The sequence below is a fragment of the Onychostruthus taczanowskii genome, unplaced genomic scaffold (genome assembly GCF_017590055.1).
Source record: "Onychostruthus taczanowskii isolate IOZ18803 unplaced genomic scaffold, ASM1759005v1 scaffold50, whole genome shotgun sequence".
Lineage (NCBI taxonomy): Eukaryota > Metazoa > Chordata > Aves > Passeriformes > Passeridae > Onychostruthus > Onychostruthus taczanowskii.
This window is the reverse complement of record NW_024502569.1, coordinates 4867576-4887084: the sequence shown is the minus strand read 5'-3', so window position 1 is coordinate 4887084 and position 19509 is coordinate 4867576. Positions and strand designations below refer to the sequence as shown.

The following is a 19509-nucleotide window of genomic DNA, read 5'->3' as shown; positions in this document are numbered from 1 at the left end:
TTTTATTTTTTGTGTGCCCAGTATCGTTTGGTGACAGTCATATTCTGTAGCTGTGTGTAGGAGGGGAAAGTGACATGGATACAACTTCAGATCTCAGCACTGCTAGTTCCCAGCAGTTCTTGATGTTTTAAGGGGATGCATTTCTGTATTAACAAGATGTTAAAAATCAGAATTTTGTGGGTGTTTTCCCACTAAACCATGCATCAACTTCAGAGGTATGCAATTCATATTATTGAAGAATTTTCTTAGATCAAAGGAACCACAGGATTTCAAAATATGACTACAAAAATTAGTTTTTATTTCACTATACTTGTTATGGTATATGAACTCTAAATTTTCTTATTGATTCCTATGTGTATGGAGACAGCTTTTCTAGAATCTCAAAATCCTGTATGCTTTGATAGTTTTCTGCTATTCTCTATTACTACTGAGATTTGTGTATAATTTTGAATAATCAAGGTCTTCAGGAGGGTTAATTTTTTCTTCTTTTTTTTTTTTTTTCCTATAATAGACCCTACTGATTCATTTTGTACAATTTCTCCCCATTCAGACTCTACAGTGCATCATTATGTGTGCATTTTTGGCAGAGAAATTTCAGTAGTGTTCATGGGACAGGACCAGGACTAGGCTTACTTGAGATGTATTTTCAGGATGAACACTGGCCAGCTGCTCAGCTCCAAGACAAATTATTTCATCTTAGTCTATAGCATTTTTTCCCATCTCTTCATCTTTCATGTCTTTTTGAAATATTTTGAGGCAAGGATGGTCTTTGTACTGCCTGAAGATGTATTATAGCCTTTCATATGTCAATGTTTTATTATTATATTTCAAAAGAATAACACAAAATCAGAATATAGCAGATTTTATATATGTACACACAAGTCTAAGCTTTTTTAATGTGGGTTTTAATACAGGTTTAGGTGAATTTTACAGCAAGCAGTAAGTATACCTCTACTCTTTTAGTGTTTAGCCAAATATAGAAGTACATACAGGTTTCTTATGAATGTATGTAACCACTCTTCTGTCACTTTGTTTTAGGGACTGGAGCTGTTTCTCTCAACACTAAAGCTGAATGCTTCCCTTACATTCCCCTGCTGATTCTCATCAAACATAGTCTGGTCTTCAGTGTTGCATGGTTTCCAATCCAGCTGGGAAAAAATGGCATCATTTCACACCTTCTGAGCAGTTGTGTCTGAGCTGGAACAGCTGTGATGTTAAACTTCAAGAGGCATCCTATGAGGACCCTGAAAGTGGATTTATGACCTTTTCAATCTCTATTTCTATTTCCTCAGAGTCTCAAAACATCTAATGAAGTGAGCTTAATAGTATATGTAAATACAGCAAGAAATAAAAATACTTCAGTGTGTGTAGTGGGGGGGTCTCAAATATGGCTACAGGTGTCAGAAGATGTGGGACAACGTGGTGCCAGTTACTCTGCCTGCAGATTTGTGCATGCATTAGGATTTTTTTTTTCTGCTGGTTCTCATTTTAAATAGTATTCCTGCTATTGAAGGACGTAAAAAATCAATTTCTGTTTATACAAGGATCACCTATTAATAAACTGAAGCTTTTATTATGTATTACATTATAGTCAATAAGCTAGTTTGGGGAGTTAGAGAATTAGCATGTTACAGTATGTGTGGTTGAAGCCCCCTCCATCCAGTTATTACATTTTTGAGAGGTGGCATTGTTCTGTTAAGTGTAGCAGGAGATTAGCTTTAAATTAGATTTAGTTTAATGAAGGTCAGACATATAGATAAGGACATTGTGTTTAATTAGTAGTCTCAGTATTGGAATACAGCACTTCTTGTTATAGCATATAATTTTGAATGTTGAAATAATTGTAATCAACTGTCATATCAAAATGTCAGACTATAGCAGGTGTGCCATGAAAGTATTTATACAGTGAGACTGTTACCAAGATTTTTTATTAATGCGTTATTTTTAAGGGTCAAGCTCTGTGGTGAACTAATTCATTCATTTAGGAGTCCCTTTCATTCAAGACCCTCTGTCCTTCTCACTGTAGTACTGCATCAATTCAAATTTTCCACACAAAACATAAGAAGTGGTTTGCTTTATCACATCCCTTAATATCATTTTTTCTCAGCCATTTTCATCCTTAAAATAGTTTTTCTTCTGTGGATAATGCCAGTAACCTCCACTGATTCATGACACTTAACAGGCTCACACTTGTCTGTGATGAACTCTAGCAATTATTCCTTCAAGTACCCAATGTGCCTTGACTAAAGCAAAGCAATCAGCAAAACTGATGCCAACAAATTGGCAATAAATATTACTCATCTTTCCACACATGGTTTATGTGGCAATGGAAATGTTGAGACAGTGTTCAGAATCCTTTCTGGAAAAAGACTTTTGCTTTGAAGCACACAGAAGGTTGGACCTGCACAAAAATAGCTAAAAACAGTACAGGCAGCCATGGCAGACTCTTCACCAGTGAGATTATCCATTGTGCAAAAGAGATAAGAGTTCCCAAATTCAAACCAAAGTGAACAAGTTACCCAAGTGATTTTCTGGCTGTTGTTGGGTTTGGTGTTTAAGTAGTAGATACCACCTTTTGGTCACTGATGGAATAATAAGCATTTATACAGTACAATTACTCAGATAAATACCTTCACATATATATTTAAATATCAATAGTTTTGAATAATTTTTTTGTACACTTTCATACATTTAAGAAGTTACAAAACATTACTTTTCACTACACGTGCATGAAGATATGTATGCTTCTTTGTATATACTTTGTAAATAGAAAAAAAAAATCCAATGTGCATTTCAGTATATGGCAAAATATTTCCAGAACATATGGAGGTTTAACTTTTCACTAATAACAGTTCTTGAAAAAGCAATATTCAAAAATTTTGCCAGCATCTGCCACAGTAATGTTTTCCCATTGGAATTTAAACTTTGTATAATTGTTTTTATCCAGCAACCCTAGAAAAATATACTTTTTTTTTTTTTAATGAGTGAAAGTTTGAGAGCAAATTGGGAGGAAAAAATTAAGAGAGTGTTTTTTAGATATATGTGTATATTTTGTATATACTTTTTTCCTTAATTTAACCAAATTGGTCTTTTGTATATTGCCTGTGGCAAGCAATGTTGTACATGCCAATAGAAAACATCCACTATGCCTGCATTTAGACTGCCCACATGTCATGTCTAGGGACTTACAGTGCTGTTTTAAATACTCCTTTAACAAATGTAAATTAAAACCTTGTATAAATTGTTTTGTAATTCTTTTTCTACTTGTGAATAAAATGTTACGTGAAGCAGTCTTGGTTTGTTGACCTCTAATTAATAATAGCTTTCTGTACAAATTTAGTGATGAATTCTTCTAATTCTTTTAGAATTCCATAATGGGGTAATTATATTAAGGTTATGGTAGAATTTGGTGCGTCTTTGTCTTGAGATGTTTGCAGTTTAGCAGTGACATCATTCTTCAAGCAGGAGGGCCCTGAAGAAGCAGTAAATTAACATCAATGCTTAAAATCATAGTACTTCAAAACTGTTTAAAAATTCTGCTTCTCAAGAAGGGGGGGAAAAAAGAGGTGGGGGAAAAAAGTCAGATTGCTGTCTTTACAATGTCTTAGAAAAGAGGACCTGGTGCTCCACAGCACTAGGTTGTTTCAGACAAGAAACAAAATAAGCAAATAATGAGAGGAGCTGTGTTTTTGAAGCAGGATTGGAGTCATGCCCCCAATTTAAATGAATAAAAAAGGAATGGCACAGTCTGACTGACAAGAGTAGAAGATTGAGAAGAAAGAGTAATTTGATAATTGCATAAAATTGGTCCTTATGATAAAGCCATAAGCAGTGACTGGAAACTGAATCCAGATAGGGATTGCAGATAACATTAAGCCAGGATGCTTGTGCTGGAGTATGTGATTTTTGGGGGGAAAGTTTGGGGGAGACTCAAAAGCTGTTCTGTGCCTGTCTCTGGTTTAGTTGAGCAAATTTCACATTGGTTCTTCTTGGTGTAATGCTTTTATTTCTACATTCTTTAAAGTACACAATTCAGAGCCTAACTGGGGATCTCCTGTCCAGAATAGCAAGGACTCCTTATACCCCTGTGCCCATGTGCTGCACTCCTGAGCAGTCTTCTACTTGTTTTCTGCTGTGACTGCCACATGTCCAGCCCACCTGAGTGTCCTTGGAGTTCACCTGGAGGTCTGCAAGTCTGCACAGCAGCACGTGGCATGTCTGGGAGGTCACTGTGTGCCAAGTCAGGGATCTTCATGACTCTCAGCACTGCCAGGGTTGCAATGGAGTGCCCCTGACAAAAAATTTTTAAAATATAATCAATAAACAGGAATTGAAAAACAGATATTTACTCTATCTGGAAACAAAGTACAACTGAGAACACATGTCGTACCTGACCACCAAATTTGCATAGCTGTTTGCTCATATAAATTACTACATAAATGCCATTAACCAGGCTGCAATTTTCCATCCAAGCTTTCCAGAAGGTCTACAAAAAACCCACCCACCCCAAAATCTTTTCCCTGCTTGCATTCCTATTCAGTACAACAGTATTTCCTGCCTTTTCTACAAGGTAGACCAAGCCTTTAATCCAGTCCTCCTCATCCGCCCAGGAGTTTGAGATCACATGGCTTTTCCCTTTGTTGTGGGCTCTTTGAGGGCCTTTGGTTTGCATTCCTATGAAGTCCCTCCAAGCAACAACCTCCATGCATTAAATTAATCCTCTCACTGTCTTTGGTGATGGAAGTTTAGATCACTACCTGCAGCACATTCCAGCACAGACACTGCTGCTTTGTTTTGCCCTTTTAAAAAAGGGGGATTGAAGGAGGGCGCAGTGTTTTATCAGGCATGGAGCAAGCTGAGGCTGGGCACTGCCGAGCACAGCCACACAATGCACACTTTGTGCTGGCAGGGTGCAATTTAATCCATATTTAGTTTTGGCCTGAGTGATGGTAAAACCCACTTGCTCTTCACGCAGCAGCACATGAGCCATTCCGATTATGTCCAATAAGGTGGCGCTTTCAATAGGATAAAAATAATCGTGGGTGGATTTGCTGGGGAGCCTGCTGGTTTCCACAACAGCAGTGAATGATGGGATTAGAGGAAATGTTTTCTAATAGCCAGCTGACAGAGAGGGTGGCAGATTGGGGGCACACTGAGGCTTTTACAGAGCACCACAACTTCAACAGCAGGGTCAGCCGAGGAGGACTGAGGGGCTTTTCCCATCATTTGATTTTCTAAATCCTTATCACAGTTGGATTTTTTTTCCCTTTTGGCTGATCTGACAAAAGGAGATTTGGCTTGCTCAAAAGGTTATAAATGACATTTTTCTAAAGCACTGGTGGAAAAGCAGGCAAAAAGAGAAAGCAGCTTATAGAAAGTGCTTCTCTTGAGCCTCAGTCTTTGAAGAGTTTTCCATTTCTTTTGCCCAGGGTTTGGTCTCAGTTTATGGATGGCTAATTCACATGCTATTTAGCATGCAAAAATTCCCTTAAGTATAGCAGCTAGTATATCAAAATCTGGTTGTAACCAACAGTTTAAGGGAGAGCACTGATTTACAGCTTAGAAAAAATATTAAACCACTGTAATTCCAGAGATCATTTTGATTTGCCCAGGTCCGTATCACAATCCAATGAACTGTGGTTCATTGGAACATAACAATAAACATCTATAAATACAGAATGTGTACAAAATAATGAACTTGTCACCTTGCACATGACCTGAGGCAGGGCATTGTCCAGGTCAGTCAGTAATTTTATTCCTAAGTCCTTAAACTTGAGGAAATTACAGAACATTGTGGACCAATTCAGGGGAGGCCTGTACATCCACCACCCAAGCACTTATTCTGCATGTGGCAGAGATTACTGAGAACATAAAAATGAACTGAGAACATAAAAAAAATACTAAAGATTCTGTTTTCAGCTTTTTAAAATGCCTTTCATCCCAGGCATCCAAGCACCATAGACATTTCACAGGCCAATATGGGAGCATTAGCAGGGAAAAAAAGTTGCACACAGTGGGTGTTCTACAGACCAATATGGAACAAAATGGCAGCAGCAGAGGTTATTTGTTATTAAAATACGAATGAGAAAAGAATATCTAGATTTTAGTGCACAAAAAAAAAAAAAAAAAAAAAAAAAAAAAAAAAGCAAAATGGGCCATTACATTTCAACATATATTTTAAAAGCCAAAGTAAAGCACTAGTCTACAGCCACCTAACTTCTCTAATTTTCTAATTTCACGTTCACCTAAACACACAAACTCTGCAGCAGCCCAAAGCAAAATGAGGCAGATCTGGAATCAGCAGAGTAACAGCATTTACCACGCCAGTTTTGTCCATACCTTGCAAATGTGCTTTTTGCATATTGACCTTGATTCCAGCAACATCTGGTAGCTGAGTTTAACCTGAAGAAATTCAGCAGCAAGTATCAGCTTCGCCATTTGTTGTCTCTCTGTTGTAAGAGAAAAAAGAAAGCTTTTGACCAACCTGGTGCTGGTTTATGTTGTTAGATACAACAATCGTTGTGTTCCTTTATCAGAGTTTCAGCTTTATTAAATAAACCTTTTCCCCAAGGATATTCAACAATTAAAGTTAAGGGGACACAGCACCAGTGCAAGAGTGAGAATATCTCTGACTATAATACCAAAACAGACCCATAATATTCCAGCAAATAACACTTGCATTTAGTCAAAATTCATCACGCTTTTTTGATATTTTGGGACTACAAAAAGACAAAACTCCTTGATCAAAAAAATATATACACTTTGACAAAATGTGAAAATTCACATAAGGAAGCTTCCCCTTGGAAGGTTTGTGCAGCTACTCTCCATGTTAAACCCTCAGTTTAATGAAATCCTAAATTTAAATATACCTTTAAATAGACTTTAAACCTTGGAGAATGTGTTGCTTACTCAAGGAGGACCAATCAATTTTTTATGGGCAAGAACTACCTCAAAGTTATCTTCATACATGGTTTTTAAACTGGCAAACAGATGGACTCAGGCAGAAGACACTCTTTTACATTAAATCCTTTAGGTGATAAAATGCCTATTGTATTGATGGGTTACTAGAAACGAGCCCTGTGGGTTCAGCCCTCTCATTATTACAATGAGAGAAGCTGTGGGATCTGCAGGGAAGAGCTGAAGAATGCCATAAATTACATCTCCTGTGGCTTTCAACAACAAATTGACTGTGTTGGAGTTTACTCAAGGTGTTGGCAAGTGCTGTAGAAGCGATTCCTGAAAAAAATCTCAGTGCCAGATGATATTTCCTAATACACAGAGTGTTACTAAGGAGGGCTTGTGGCATTTACAGCCCAGATGCTTTCTTTTCCTACAGAAGAAATCTTTTAGTTGCCTTTCTGCAGCGAGGGGACTCTGGGCAGTGGGGACAGCAGGAACAGCAGGAACAGCTGGAGGAGGCAGGGGAGAACAGGGAGCAGTGCTGGCATTTCCAGCACATGGCAGCCTCTTACAGCTGATTTCCCTCTGCAAGTCTAGGGGTGCAGACATAACCTGTAAAAGTGCTTGGGAGACCAAAAATCCCCAAAGATGCAATATTGCACCTTCTGCAGATGCACCAGTGTTGCAACTGCAGCAGCTGAGAGAGGCAAGTAAAAAGCAATTATTATCATCTGTTAGCTGAGCGGGTGAACCCAAAACAACTAAAAGTTTTGGACTCAGGGCTTCCTTGGATCTGCTTTCTGATGTTTGCTTTTTATCCAGTCCAAGGTCTACAGCTGCTGCAGCTCCTCTGAGGATACTCCTGTGGTTCTTACCTGCTCTTCGGGAAGAGAGGCTGGCTTTCAGTTCAGCCTCGTCACACTCCATACTGTGACAGCTGGAGGGTTTAAATGCCTGACAATCTCTGTTCTTTTCCTAACTGCCTCAGGTTTTGGACAAAAAAAAAAAAAAAAGACCGTATTCAGATTTTGCTTAACTTGCATTACATTTTCTCATGGGAAAAAAAAAAAGGCAATCCTAATGCCACCCAGAATTCTAACGGCCCTGGAATCAGCTACTGCTTCATGCTCTTACTGCTGCTCTGTCCTCTGGCCCGGTAACCAGGCCAGGGGAAAAAAAAAAAAAACAAAAAACAAAAAACAAAAAACAAAAAAAACAAAAAACAAAAACACATCTTTGACCAGATCAACCCCAACCCACACCAACAACCCATTCTTTAAAAGTCTGCTTTTGAACCACTGCCTATGGGTAGTTAAAACAAAAGAAAAGGGGGGAGGGGAAGAAACAGGAGGAAAAAATTGCATAAAAATTGTACTGGAGAATCATTCAGCAAAATTCCCACTTGTGTATTAAAAGCTTAGCTAAATAACCCTGGGCTGCATGGGAAAACAAGCAGGAAAGAAAACTCTTCTATTCTCTAGAATTACCCTGCCCCTCAAGCATACCAGGCATTTTATCTTCTTAGTCTTCATAAAATATCCATTTTGTGAAGAAGACATACTGCATTTACCCCTTTTTCTTGACACGGGAGGATTTTCCTCCCCATCCCCTGCCCCGTGTACAATACAGAAATAGTAACACAGTGAAGACTCTTTCCACTCAGGAAAGGAATGTCTCTCTCTTATCCCCTCTCCTCCTGTTTTATGGCTCTTTCCTACCCATCTGCCTTATTTATCACTGCTGCAATTGTCAGGTACTTGTTTGCCTGCTTTCCTCCAGGCCTGTGTTTCCCATTCTCCTCAACTGCCTGGTCTGATCCCCCATTGCCACTGGAAAACAGAACCGGGGGTTTAAATTCATTAATTTGGAAGACGTAACACATGCACAAGGTAAGGCTTGCTTTTAGAAAGACAATCTACCCAGGGATTTATTTGGTTGGATTCCTATCTGTGGACAGCTTCTTCTGAAATGGAAAAAAAATGTAAAGTGCTTAAAATGGTGATTTTTTTAAAGTGCATGCCCCGATCAGGATTTTTCTGCAAGAACCTTCCTAGGGACAAGAGCTGGTCACAGCAGAGACAGAGCTATCCATGACAGTACATAAAAATTGCTGATTAACAGGACTTACCCTCAGGTGCTGCAAAATAATCATCTGTAGAAAAGATTAGACAGGTCAGTTGGGAAGTGTAATGGTTTAAACTGGCTGGGAACACAAAGCTGTCATCTTTTTTTGGTGTGGAACATTCACTTTCTCTTCCCCAAGATAATCTTACCACGAAATGCTATAGCAAAACAAATAATCCTTCATATCAGATCTACTTTGCACACCTGGTATTTGACTCAATTTCCTAAATGGGTGAGTCAAAGCAGGTTGGGCTGAGCTGTTAGCTGGGACACAGCAGGGCATTCCCTCCCGTGCTCTTAGGCTGGTGGAAAACAGCACCAAAGAGCAAAGAACTTACAGCAGAAAGGATGACACAGTTAAATTAGTCTCCTGCTTAGAACTGCTAATTATAAATCAGCCCAAATAACATCCAGTTTATTTGGTTGTACTCAGTTCAACAGAAATTCTTTTAACACTAATGTTTTGAAACACTTCAAAACTTTAAGAACAGCGAGATGGAAGTAGTGGAAGAAAGAATCCAATCTAATTTTGGCCAAAACAGGCAAGAGTTCTCACAGGCACTGGGAGGGGATGCCTGAGCAGGGAAACACCCACTGCCTGCAGGCTTGCTGGCAGCACCCCACTCCCACCTCACACCGTCATCTCTTCAACCTCCCCAGCTACTGCTGGTGAACAGGTCCAGTGTAAATGATAGAATGATATATTTCTATATTATGCTGTTACAATCTTTACACTTCTACAGGAAAGAAAACTACAGAGCCCTAAAATGGAGGCTTTCAAGAGCCCCTTCAGCTGCCAGTCAGGGCTGAGCTCTGGCTGTTCCAGTCCCTCTGCAGCTCCTCACCTGCCCCAGTGAAGTCAGCAGCGACGCACTGGCCATGGCTCACTGCAGCTCCTCTGTCTGTCCCTGCATCAGGAGCAATCCTGTGTTATCATGGCATCTGCCCCTCCCTTTGCTTTTGCAAAGTGTTTTGTTGTTGTTTGCTTACAGTCTTCCGGGTGCGTGGTTTTTACACAGGAAATACATACACCACTGCGATGTCCCGCTGTGCTGCGATATGTGGCCACAAAGGAGCGCTTGCTCTTGGCCTGCTTGTCCCCAGCTCTTTATGAGGTGATGGAGTGGGAAACTGCAAACTGGGTCGATGAGTGAGCCTTTTTCTTAGCACTACTCATGGACCTCCAGCAGCTGAAGAATGTACTTCTGTCTGCAGTCAATCCACCAGTTTGTGGTATGTGGAAGCCCAGATTCAGAATTGTCTGAGTGGCAACTGTCATGCTGCCACTACCATGTCTAAGCTCTTCCAGTGTTCTTCTGGGTGGGGATTTTTTTTGCTCCTCTTTTGCTTTAATTAAGCAAAAGTGAAGTCTCAGGCTGATCTGGCCAAGGAAAGGGATTTCAAACAGCACAGAGATCTGGTGTAGCTGGCAGCCAACTCGGTGCAGCACTGAGGAGTAGAAGCCATGGGGAAATGAAACATATTCATCAGCAGTGCCAAAAGGGAAGAAAATCAAGATTAAAAGTAGGCTGTACAAAACAGATCCTAGAAAAGAGTAAAATTTGTATCAAGCCATCTGGGATTGTATGAAGACAGTGACAGTGGCCTCTCTCTCTATAAACACTTCTGAAAGCAGTTTTTAAGTAAGTCTGAGTAAGGTACTCAGGTGATTTACATGTTTCCAGTCAAACTAAAAAATCTCAACATTTTCTTGGCGGGCCTCAGAAAGGTTAATTCCCTCTACAGAGCTTTGTGAATTCCTTTTTGAATGAGCACAGCTGTGCTCACACATTTCAGTTCAAACCAACCCGTAAGAACACGACCCCTGAGTTCAGCGAGGCAGACAAGGATGTGACTTGAGTGCCCACTTGGAGCAGCTTCACCAGGACCATTATGGCTCCCTTGGGACCAGCTTGCTGTAATGGCCTTTAGTTACCTCCTCCTTTGCTAGCTGATCCCACCTCACTGAGTGTGGAACTCAGACCTGGAACTGTAATTTAAATACTGTAAACTTCCAGCTGAGCCAGCCAACAACTATTGTCACTTCAGCATTTTCTGGGAGGGAGAGAAGAGGCAGGCTAGACTCAGGTCAACAGAAAAAGCCACAGAAGGCATAAACACTCCTGGGACATTGACACTGTGGCTGTGCTGCTGAGCAGCAAGAGCAGGCCCAGTCTCCACTGGCAGAGCACTCTCATAGAAAATCCACCAATTATCAACAACTTCATCCCCTCAGTGTCACCAGTGCCCAAATTTCTATGGACATCCGCCAGTCCCTGCAGCAGAGATGGCAATTCAGCAGCCTCACTGATAATGATCCCGAAAGTGGAGTGAGATGTGGAGGCAGCTGGCAAACACCCCAGCACTCCTGAAGAGTAAGAAAATACCAGTTTGCCTGCCATGGGCCTTGACAAAGGATGTTACGAGCTCCAGATGACCTCTGGGCATATCAACACCTACTCTTTTCTAACCATGTCATGCTGAATCCAGTGCTTCCGTCCACTTTGAGCTGGTTTATTCACATTTAAATTGCTTAGAGCAGTAATAATTAAGAGAGAAGTTACAGACACCCCTGCCAGACAATTGCCTGCCTTTCTGTTACAGTTCTGTTTGCATTATTTTTTTGGTACAAATAGCAGTGTCCAGGAGGCTGTAATATTTATGGTATAGTAATAAAAAAAAAAGGCAAAGAAAAGGTAGGAGAATGAGTTGGCTGCAGAGACAGAGTTTGTCTCTCCCAGGACCAGCTTTGCAGGGCTGGAGAGGAACACCCTGAGTGCAGATGGAATTTCTCTGTAGGGTAAGTCAGTCTAAACAGGGTAAAATTTATCTGGAGGATTTACTCAGGTTTGATTTCAGGTCAGTGGAGGATGGCAAGCAGCAGTAGCAGTACAAATGGAAAGACCCAAAACGGGCTTTGATAATCTGGCATAACAAGGAATTTTCTCCATTATGCAGAAAACAAAGCTTTTCATCTACCCCGTCATTTTTCCCAACATTCAGGGCAAATAAGATAGAATTATAGGATATCAGCCAAACCACCAGCTCAAACTTCCTATTTTTCCTATTTCCATGTTCATACTGTGACTGAGGTTCCAGGTCTTGATAAATAAACTATCCAGGAGTTCACTTAAAAGCCTCTCAACAATCACAGAAGCCCCAAGCTGACTTTGGCCCTTAAACACTTTTTCAGAGGTCCAGAGCTAATGCAGCACTCTCACATACGTCCTTTAGTTGACTGAGAGCACTGATGGGTTTTCTAGCCAGAGCTGAGGGTCACCTTCCCCAGTCCTGACGCTGATAAGAGGTGCACAGCCTCTCTGCTCCAGGCTAAAACCCCAGGTAAATAATGGAGAGGAGGAGCAAAGCTCAAGGTTTCCTGTTTACTCCAGCAAGTCCTGCACTCCTGAAGTGACCTTTTCCATAGGGTGTGGTGACTGGGATCTGCAGTGGTCTCAGCTGGCACAAAGGCCCCCAACAGACAGAGAACGAGTTTTAAAAAGGGGAGTTTGTAGCTTTTACTGACCCACTTTAATTCACAAAACATTTTTTTTTTTCAAATAAGGAGAAAAATCTGGAGTTGCAAGATGGGATGAAAAACAAACATGAATCAGGGAAGAATAAAAAAAATACAGGCTATAGCCAGAGAGGCAGAGGTGCCAGACCAGCTAACAGACACTTCTGACAGACTGAGGGAAAGGTATGGGAAATGGGATAGCTCACAAAGGAAGAAACTGAATGTCAAATTAGCTATTTCCCTGTAGTCAGCCAGCCTACATCAGTTCTTTGTACATTTGTCAGAAACAAACAAACAAAAACAAACAAACAAACAAACAAGCTGATTTTCTTGGAAAACAGGGATTACAAACTGAACAGACTATTAAAACCACTTTGTCTTGGGAATTTGGCTTAAACACCAGATTAAATCAAAGATAGCTAATTTGATTAAGTAGAACAAGCTATCTAAGTCCCTATTTAGGGAAAACACCACCAGCAATTCAGCACTGTTTTGCAAAAGACCTTCAATGTTAAATAGTTTTAACCAGAGCAATACCTACAGACATACAGCACTTCTCCATGCACAGGGGACACGTTTGCTGGCCAGGCTTCAGGGCAAGACAACAAATTAAACTTACAGGAGATAAGAAGAAAATTTGCCATGATGGTGAGGAATCAGGTGTGATGGGAACTTACCTTGTCACCGTCAGCTGAGGTTATAGACCCCAGTGGCACTGCCTGCAATGGCACCTCCAGTTCTTGGGGAATTCCTTCCCCAACCTCCCTGTCACAGCACAGGGAGAAAAGGCAATATATTTGTGCAAATGTTAAGATGCAATGAACTGTCACTTCTACACTCATTTGTAATGAGTAGGATTTACTCAGGCTAGCATGAATCATTTTGATAACGTATATAATTAGTTTTATAGAAGTTTTAGTATGTTATAAAAGCTGCTCTATCACTTGTGTTCCCCCAGGGCTCTCTTATAGTGATTTTGTTACAACTGTATTCTCCTTGGAAGTGAATTGCAGACAACTGAGCACATTTCTTTGTCAGAAGCATTGTAAGCCAAGCCATCCAAGGCAATTTTAATGCCTTTTTCATTTCTAATACCCATGTGAAGAAATGCAGGCACTTGTGGGCTCCAAAAAGCTGCCCAAAGCCAAAGACACCCTCTGCTTCCAGGCTGTCGCTCAGCCACCTCCACACAGCCCCTGGCTGCCCACAGCAGATGCTGCAGATCAGCAACCCAGGAGCTGGGATGCTGTCAAATGACCTTGGGGGAAAACACTCAACATAAATAACACAAGTCTTTAATAACTTCATTTGAGCTACAGAAAGGTATGCTAGAAGAGGATTTGTCTCTGTGCAGGGAGCTGCAAGGCGAGTTAACTGGATTCCATCTTTGTGGGGAAGAAAAGTGGGGCTGGTAGGAGAGTGCACTAAGTGTAACCAGCAAGCCCTCCTGATCTTATACATGTTTCTTATTTCATGTGTATTTTAAATACTGAAAGTAGGCTAGATTGAGCCTTGTGGCTACTTCTGAAGAGCACCATTAATAAACAGACTATTTTTAACAACTGCCCTGCTAATCTGCTGTGAGTATGCCAGGGGAGCTTGATGAGGTTAAGGGCTGCTGCAAACATCAGCCAAACACCTTCAAACACATACCTGATAAATTATTCATGAGGAGCAGCTGCCTGCAGTGTGTTGAGAGCTGCTGTCCTGTGGCCTGTAACATAAAGGGGCTTATCCACCCCAACCTGGCCCAGCTTGGCAACGCTTCAGCTCCTTAGTGGGTCACATTCAGGGCATCTCCCTAAGGCCCAGCTTTCCCACAGCACGGGGAAGGCAGATGAGAAATGCCGTTTGAGCACGATACAAACTCCAGCATGAATGGGCACCAGCAGCTGTGGACAGGGTGGGAAGAACCTGCCATGCTGCCATTTTGCTTTTCCTCTGACCACAACCCCTGGGTCAGTCACAGCTCAAAGCATCCCTCGCCTCCTCCTACCCTCTAGGTCATGTCCTAGTGTAAGAGCAGGTGGAGATGGGGGCATTTAGAGGTGTCTAAAAAGTGAAGTAAGGAGTTCAGAGGGACAACGGCCAAAAGGCACTTCACAGACCCAAGATGCCCTGAAGATTAATTAAGAGCAACCTTATTTTAGTATTGTACTACGTGATGCTGTCAATGATGCATGAACTCAGTCATGTATGACAGGCAGCAAAAGTAAACATTGGTGGCATTGGACAATTGAAAAATTGTAACATTAAAAAAAAAAAGTCCAGTGCTTTGTGGTGTTCTGAACAGAAACCAGGGCTCCTGACACTTCTATTCCAGCCACCTGTGCTCTCTCTCTAGTTACTGGAGCAAGAAAAGGCACATAAAAGAGCTGGTTCAACCCCATCCTTAGACTGGTAGGATATATTCCATTTTGAAGATGTCTCTTTCTTTTCATAAAGCGTGAATGCAGCCAGAATGGCAAGTTTTAGCCACTTACAAGCTGCCTTAGAAGCTACAGGCTCTTTGGCAACTGCTGGAAAGAGGCATCCCACTCCCTTCCCTCTGTGCTTTTAAATCTACACAGCAGCAGAGCACCAACCAGTCATCCTGTCAGATCTGTATCGCCGCCTTGCTTCTGGTTTTAGTAGTTTGTCTCCAAGAGATTTTTTTGGATACTTCTTCCAAACAAGAAGTCGTAATGATTTCCTACACCCGTGCAGCTCCACATGCCAGCTGTTGAGGAGCAGCCACAGCGGACTTGAAAATAAACAAATCTCAGCCCGGGGAGGATCAGAAGGGCCGACAGACAGCCCTGCTGGTGCTGATTTATACTTCCTTATCTTTTATCTCCTTCCCTCTCCTCCCCGAGCACACTAGCTGTTCTCCCACGGTCCTTCTCCCAGGAAAATCTGTGTGCTTGCCTTCTGCTATCGTGCATCTTCAATTCTTAAGTTCTTTAACTCTTGAGTTCTTTCTAATTTTAATGTAATACTCCCCTTTTGGTACACTGCGAACCTGCTGGGGCAAAGCGCCAATTTGAACTTGTTCCCAAGAGCACACAAAGAAATCCCTGGCTCTGGGAACACAAAATCTCCAATACTTTGCCCAGAAGCAATCTGAAATAGCAGACACACAGTGCCTCCCACTTCACAGCAAGCAGAGGAGGTGCTTTGGCTGGCACTGCTTTTCCAGCTCTCCACAGAAGACAAGGGAAGTTGCCAGCAGGACAGTTATCCAGCAAGCACAGACTTGCTACCCTTGTGGAAAAACCTCCTTCTAAAGACACTCTCCTCACTCACAGCTTGTTGGTCCACAAAAGGTGGCTCTTCCCTGGTGTAACTGAGGCTACAGGGCTTCTCTGAATTAATCTGAATTTGGGCAGGTTTTTCAGAAAACAGTCCTGTTCTGATGTACATTTCTGGTGCTGATCAGTCAACCCCAGCTCTTCTCACATGTTGTCCCTGCTGTCAACATATAAACTAGAAATCAGGTGCAACTTTGTCTAATTTCAGCTACCAGCTCTTGTTAAACACTTGTTTTCAGATCAATGTTCAATCTTTCAAATTTATGCTTCTGTATCATCATTAATCTTCTGATAGACTAAGATGCATGTTTTCTAAGCCATCAATGTTGCTGTTACAATAATCTCCTCTCTACATTTCCATTTTAGCATAATCTATAAGTAAAGTCTCTTACTTGGATATAAATTCATTTTTTATTTTTGCACAATGATTTAGATTCTGCCTTGCTGTACAAGCAGCTATTCAACATCTGCAGAAAAGCTTTTATCAGCATATGATACGAATTCCTCCATCTGGCATTCCACTGAACACAAAGCAGAAACATTTTTGAACACCTCTGCCTTTTGTGTTACTGGCAGTGCTGGAATTTCCATTTTGGACTTACTCTGCAAAGAAAGCCCTCTTTTTCTGTGCCCAAGCTTTTAACTCAGAGTTTCTTTTGCTTCTGTATCAACCCATTACCATGCCTAGTTTCTAATCTGTATTAAATTCTTGCCTGTCTGATTTCCTTTCTCTTCCCTGCCTTCTTAACTGCTGCCTTTTCCTCCTGTTATCTTCTTTGAGGTTTAGAGAACTTCATCCTGCACCAGCTGTATTTATGTCACCTGAAAGTAATTATTACACAATATTTCAGTCTATCTTAAATGAATCAGAAAAATAATCACATCAAACATTAAAAAAAATGAAAGCAGCAAAGTTCACACCTCAGACTTTCAAATGTAATCCACCTGTGCTCTTCTGATGTGTTATAATTATGTGTTATTATTTCAGGATTGCATAAGGGTATAATTTCTTCTGAAGATGTTCACTACTTATTTTCCATAGCAGCCAAAATACAAAACATTGTAAAATTTCAGATTAAAAGCATGATGCTGAGTTACAGTATTATAAACCAAACTTTTGGATAGCTGGTTCAGCAGCCCCAGTGGGAAAGCATGGAATGCTGGAAAAGGATTACAGTGGTTTTTACATTTATGAAGAGTTACACTGCTGGTCACAAGAGAGGTCTCATGTTACTGAGAGTACACATTATTTGCTGGAAAATAAAAGTCTCTTGAAAAGAAAAGAAAAAAAAAAGAAAAAGGAAAAAGCATCAGACATTTGAACAGCTGGAAGCATTTTTAGAAACTATCACAAAAAGAGAAAAAATTTAGAATAATATTTCCCCTTCTGTAGTAAGCCTCGTGGTGGTGGTATATAATATGTTCCCTGGAGCCTTAATCATGTCTACTGTTCAATCCTCAAAGGTTATTTCTTAAAAAAAAATCAGTGGAGTCAACAGAGTTTCTTCATAAAAGAACCTGAAGCTGTCATTCTGAGATGTATTTATTTTTCTACCAGCTCTCATCTTTGTCAGACATCTCACGAGTTATAAATCTGAGCAATAAGCTGCAATCCACCATGCTCTGGCAAAAGGCAAGATCTTCTTCCTTTCTTTGTTGACATCTGCTTTCATATTAGGAAGATATTGTTTGATGCCACTCTGATAAAACCTTGAAAAGACTGTTGTTTGCAGAAGGATAAAATGAGATGGTGACGTAATAGCAGCCATGAACATAAAGCAATGTGACTACTACATATAGTTTGAAGAGGTATCTATACACTAAATCCAATATCACTTGAATTTCTTTCAAATGAAAATGTAGGGGCAATCTCTTAATTGTAAATGCTCTGCTTATTCCGCCAATTATGATGCTTTATTTTCTTTACCGCAGCGCTTCCAGAGCCGTGTCAGCACGAGGATTTCCGTTTGCTCAGTTCTTTTTGTCACAATGAATCTTTCAACGTGTGCCAGCTCCAGATAAACATAATCGCTAGTTTGTTCCAGTACAAAACCCAGGCAACAAACAATGAGAGGCTCCCTTAGCAACACCCTTGAATTCCCTTTGAAATACAGTTCCATTAAATACCCCACTATGGGCTGTTACATTTACATTCATCAGCTATTGTATACTTTAGAGACCTTCCCATCTTCACAATGTGGTTCTACTCACACCTAAACTGACACTTACTTTGTGGTTTTTTTAATGACTTTACTTACAGCTAAATGCCCACCTAGCTTGCTGAGCAAAACCATTCATTCTTTCCTCTCAGGGACCAACTGCAGACACACAGTGGAGTCAGTCAGTGGAACAAGAAATAAGCCTAGTTGTGGTATAAGTCTGAAAATGCACCCACCATGGTTTAACCAATGCATCTAAAAATGTCTAAAGCCAGCTCTACCAGCATGACAGTGCTACTCACACAAGGTAACTTCCACCTTGCAAAAACAGGCAGTGAAAAAATTGGGCAAAATACCAGACAATAGCCTTTTGCACAGATTCTGCTAAAACGAGGGCAAATCATCCAATCAGCTCTCACTCTTATTTATCCTTTCCCTCTTTCCCACCCACTTTTTCTGGTTGGCTTCTTTTACCTTTAGTTCTCTCTCAGTTATTTGCCCTCATCTCTCAGCTTTGGTTTTCTTCCTTTCTTGCTTCTTTCACTGCATTTCCACTGAGCAGGACACATACAATACGTTTTATAACAACCTACAGAGGACCTCTAAAGAAGGCCATTCCTACAGCAAAAATCACCAGGGTTTTTTGGTGGGCTTTTTTGGTGTCTTGGGGTTTGTTTTTTTTTGGTTTGTGTTTTTTGGTTTTTTGGGTTTTGGTTGTTTTTTGGTTGTTTCCCCACCCCCCCACCCCCAAACACCCTCAAATACCATTTCATAATTTACTTAGAGGGAAAAAGAAAAACGCACTGATAACATTCCCTTTGTTCATCATCCATTATATAATATGCAACTGTACCAAACTGCTCCAGCCTATCCTGGAAAAACATTTTTGTTCTGAATTATTTTGTTTCCCCTCCAAAACCCACCCTCTTGTACTTTAAACAATTCCCCAAACTTGTCCACTCATCATTAAAAGGAAACTCCATGTGAACAAACATGTAGGGACCAGATCATCTGTAGGGTACCTATTTTACTCCTATTTTACTCTTTTGTCTCTCTTATGTGCTGCAACATATCTCTTTCCTCCTCACCTAAAATTTTCCATTACAGAATAGTAGGACCACTATATATAGATTTACTTCTCCCATCTTTCTCTTCCTTATCTCAAATACAGCTCCTAGTTTCTTTCTTTCCAATTTTCCCTTTGTTTCAAACACAGTTTGCTCTTCCCCAATGCAGGACTCCTACAAAAAAATATGGTTAAACAAAGTTAAAGAAAATCCATGAGCACGTGGGAATGACCTGTGTGAGCAATTCTTGGCCATGACATCAAGAGGTAAATCCTAATAGTGAATCAATGTGTGCACCAAAAGACCTTTCAAACCCCTCCAGTCACCCTGAACATGAGTTCAATTCCCATTTACTCTCTTCCAACAAGATCAAATTTTCTAACAGACCATGCTAGAGGATTTGTTCTCCCAAATGCCATGCTTAAACTCCTGTGCAACGGAAAACAGTCATC

The 19509-nt window shown here is 40.7% G+C and overlaps 1 protein-coding gene across 2 annotated transcripts in view; it reads left to right on the top strand.

The window, feature by feature from the left end:
- Window positions 1–3269, top strand: part of TNFRSF19 (TNF receptor superfamily member 19) — a 56680-nt gene extending 53411 nt beyond the window's left edge. For both annotated transcript variants that reach the window (XM_041416109.1, XM_041416110.1), the window contains exon 10: window positions 1039–3269. The gene's annotated coding sequence lies outside the window, so the exon portion shown is untranslated. The remainder of the gene's footprint in view (window positions 1–1038) is intronic.
- The last annotated feature ends 16240 nt before the right edge of the window (window positions 3270–19509 follow it).